Source organism: Pinus tabuliformis, chromosome 2_1 (assembly GCF_031772625.1).
Source record: "Pinus tabuliformis cultivar Carrire ecotype Pingquan chromosome 2_1, CPIR1, whole genome shotgun sequence".
Lineage (NCBI taxonomy): Eukaryota > Viridiplantae > Streptophyta > Pinopsida > Pinales > Pinaceae > Pinus > Pinus tabuliformis.
This window is the reverse complement of record NC_142299.1, coordinates 270,740,807-270,745,165: the sequence shown is the minus strand read 5'-3', so window position 1 is coordinate 270,745,165 and position 4,359 is coordinate 270,740,807.

Sequence of the window (4,359 nt, the reverse complement as noted above, 5' to 3'; positions counted from 1 at the left end):
GGCAGCTTTCTCTCTCACATTCAAGCCTATGATAAAAATATGATAGTCATTTGTGATACCATTCATGGCAATCGTGATGAGATCAATGTTTGACATTTTCTCCCCTATGTCGCCCAACTTATCTTTGAGCTCCTTGATTCGAGAGATGAACGTATCCACTCATTCATTCTCCTCCATTTTAATGGAGAGAATCTTTCTCTTTAGAAAGAGGAGATTTGTGTTTTTGAGCTCGTACAGGTCCTTGAGAGTTGTCCAGATGTCAATTTCTGATTTACATTCTCGGATGTGACGAATAATACAATATTTCACTGACAATTTTAACAACACTTTTGCTTTATTCTCCCACTTTTCCGAGTCTTGGATTGTTGTTTTTGTTTTGCTTGTAGCTATGGTTGGTTTCAACTCATCACCGTTTGCAATCGCCCATGCGTTTTTCCCCTCAAGAAGGGTCTGTAGCTTAAATTTCCAATTAAAATAATTGGATCCTTCGAGCTTATTTCTCTCGTTCAAATATGCCTATGCCATATAATTATTCATATTAACAGGTCTACTTCAAAGAAAAACTTTCCACCTCCAGCAATTGAAAGAAAACGGATCTATCTCCAGATCTAAAAAAATAATTGGTGTACCCTCATATGAGCGCCCCCAAACCACAACGTTTTCCTTTAAAATTATAACCCCTTTAAAATAAATTCAAAGAAAAAAAATATTTGGACAATACCCGCTTCCTATCTCTCCATCCAATATTAAGAAAACTATGCTATAGAAGCCACATCTCACCTATCTGTTGGCAATAGCACAGATCTGCACGATTTGAGACCACAATCTTACTCCACGGTGACACACACGATGGCATCCACCAAGATAACGATGCCTCCTCTTCACAACGCATATGCCTCAAGGATGTTGCAACCAAGCTGCCACAGGAGTGAAATTTCTACCAACTTGCAAACGAAGCAGCAGCAACACCTACCAATGTCGCCAGCTCGATCGACAAAGACTTGAACCTCAGTGGGCCCACTGGAGTCAATCCTCCACTGATCGGCCTTCGAGCTGCCACAATCCGTCGCTCTACATAGGCCACTCCACTGAGTGCAGGCCGCTGCCACCGCTATCACTGCTATCAAAAGAGGACTGCACCTTCAAATAAATTTCCTCCCCATGCTGTGTTGTACCCACGATTTTGAAAGCCCTTACACTATACCAACGTTTTGATCGGAGGTGAGATCCACAAATCTGTTATCAAGCAACAAAGGGATCGATCGTCTCAGGCTTAATCCATTGATCACTGGTTACCAAGCTGTCATGTGGAAAAAAAATGAGCACACCCCAGCTTCATTAATTCCAACGTTGTTTTTTCAACTCCTGCAGATCCGGAGAAACAGACCATGAACAGATCGGATTGTCCTACTCCACGATCCGAATGATCCAATGCACGTTGAATCTCACTCAGCACTCCTATGCATCCGATTGTGGGAAATGGGCTTTCACCACGACAGGATCCACAACCTGCACCGATCCTACGAGCCACAAGCAGCAGATCCACGTTTCTAAGATCCAAACGCTCCTCCTCCTCATGCAGCTCTCTGCACCTTCTCACGTAGATGGGATTCACAACATATGGGCATCCACCCATGATTTATGATTTCCACAGCCACCTCAAATCTTTGGCAACAACACCATGATCTTCGATGGTAGCTATCCACAAATCCATAGACTAGATTTCAATCACAGATCCACAATCTGTCAGCCTCCACACTACAAACTCCATAGTCAGCGGACTTCAAGTTCGTTGGTGAACCTCCAGGTGGAGCAGCGCGACTTCTCCATCCAAATCCGTGTTGATGGCCCATGCTTAAGGAAACAGTCCAAGAGAAAGCTCAACAGCATGTCTTTCTCTCTGGGATTCGTGTTGAGCAGCGCTTCTATCCAAAACAAATAGGGCGTTGAACTAGTTAACTTTACAAAAAAAACAAATTTCCTTTCAACACCTCGCCTCCTCACTGGTCAGCAAAGACCACCATACATCCACTTAGGCACTCCTAATCACCAAAGCACTCTGCTTTTCAGTGACTCAACCTTGAAGCTCTGATACGATGTTAAAATAGAAGAAATAAGATATAATCATCAAACTGAGCAGTTCACAGGTGAGGGGCTTCATTTTGAGACTTCTTGTGACACAATGTTCTAACTGTTTCTCTTTAATCATCAAGAATATATAGTTTACAAGAAAATAGGAAAGTTTGAACAACCGCTTCAAATATAAGAGCTAAATCCTAATCTAGGGGTCACAAATAAGTAATGAATGGAATCTCTCCAAGAATACACTTCTCCGTTAATTTCAACAAGCAGTACTCCACCAATTAAGTTAATCTTTGAAGTTTCCTGGCTAACCCAGGCGTCCTCGATATGACACTTTATTTTATTTTTTTTTATGGCATTTTCGTCCTCCCTTTGACGGAGTAGAAACCAAATTCATCCCAACAATAATCGCCACATTTTATCCTCCAAGAAATCAAATTCTATCTACTCAATAATTTAATGTGAGTTATTTTATCACCAATAGTCAAAACTTACAGAGGTAGGTGACAGACACGAAAAATATGTATGAGATATTGGACGTGTATATATAATGATAAAGATATAGTTATTATATAGATAACCCCTAACACGTGTGTTATTGCTAGCATTCATTGGATTTTCCCGTCCGGAAAACGCTCCCTCAAAATGTAGGCCACTTTTCATATTTTCAGGAGCTTTCTTTTCTCTTACAAACACAACATATGACCTTACACTTTCAGTGGCAGCTCTGGTTAACAATGCATATGACGGTGCACCCACATCATGAATGGTGTGACACGGGATATATTCATTGACGTGCCACGAAATGGTGTTTTTTAATGGTCTAATACCCCTGGTCTCAATGGCTACTCCATTTTATTTTTAATGAGATATTTTTTCTTGTGGCTAACGATTAACGTTACCAACAATTCTCCATAGTTCACAATTCCGATTTTGCTACTCTCGAATTGGTTTGAATATAGTTCAATGGAAAATGCCTTCCTGCCTTTTTTCTTGCGTAACAATATCTCTTATGATTTTCTTCAATGATATTAGGTAAAAGTAATTACTATCAATTTCCCTTAAGGATGTAAAATTAACCAAAGGGATTAAAAAAATTAGGAATATCCTCTAACAAAGAACAAAACCCATTGCTAAATGGATGTTCACTAGGCTTGCTCACAATCCATACTAAACCATAAGAAATATTAAATAGACAAAAAATGTTGGAGCAAACAAGGCGCAGCGGAAAATTAAAAAACATACACAGCACATACAAAAGACATAAAAAACATAACACAAGGATTTAACGTGGTTCACCCAATCTTATTATTCAACAGGAGATTACAACAATTTAATTCTTCACAGATACTCTCAGCTCACCCTATTTTCTACATACCTATCATTTACGGGCTTACATTTCTTATAGCTGGAGTATACAACTGAATCATAAATTCTCTCACAACAAATATAGGATGCATTAACTCCTCCTCAAGAATAATGGAGCTAATATAGCAACTAATCCTATTGTTGTCACCTACATGAGATTTTTGCCAAATTTAATAAACAGAAAATCTCAACAATCTCCACCTTGACAACAATTAGCCTGATACCCTGTTCATTTATTATTTTATCTTTTCTGCAAGCCAAGAGAAGCCAGACACCAATGTAGCTTCTCTAACAAAACTAGTTTCGTGAACATGTCTGCACAGTTTTCCTTCGTATGCACTTTTTCAAGAGAGACTCCCCTTTCAGTGATAACATGTCTTACAAAATGGTACTTGATAGGTATATGCTTTGATTTACTATGATAGGCCGGATTCTTAGCCAAATGAATTGCACTTTGACTATCACAAAATAACTTGATGTTGTCCTGCAACCTACCAAACTCACCAAACAAACCTTTCAACCAAACCGCTTCTTTGCAAGCATGTGAAGCAGCTATGTATTCTGCTTCAGTAGTGGATAAAGCAACAATGTTCTGTAGCTTTGACATCCAGCTAATAGCTCCACCTGCAAGAGTAAAGACATACCCTGAAGTTGACCTTCTCTTATCCAAATCACCTGCAAAATCGGAATCAACATATTCGCAAACCAATTCACTACTCCTGTTATAAGTGATACAATAATCAATTGTGCCTCTCAAATACCAAAGCACCCATTTCACTGCTGACCAGTGTTCTTTTCCTGGATTTTCCATATACCTGCTGACAACCCCAACTGCATGTGAAATATCTGGTCGAGTACAAACCATCGCATGCATCAAATAACCTACTACATTGGCATATGGAATTCGAG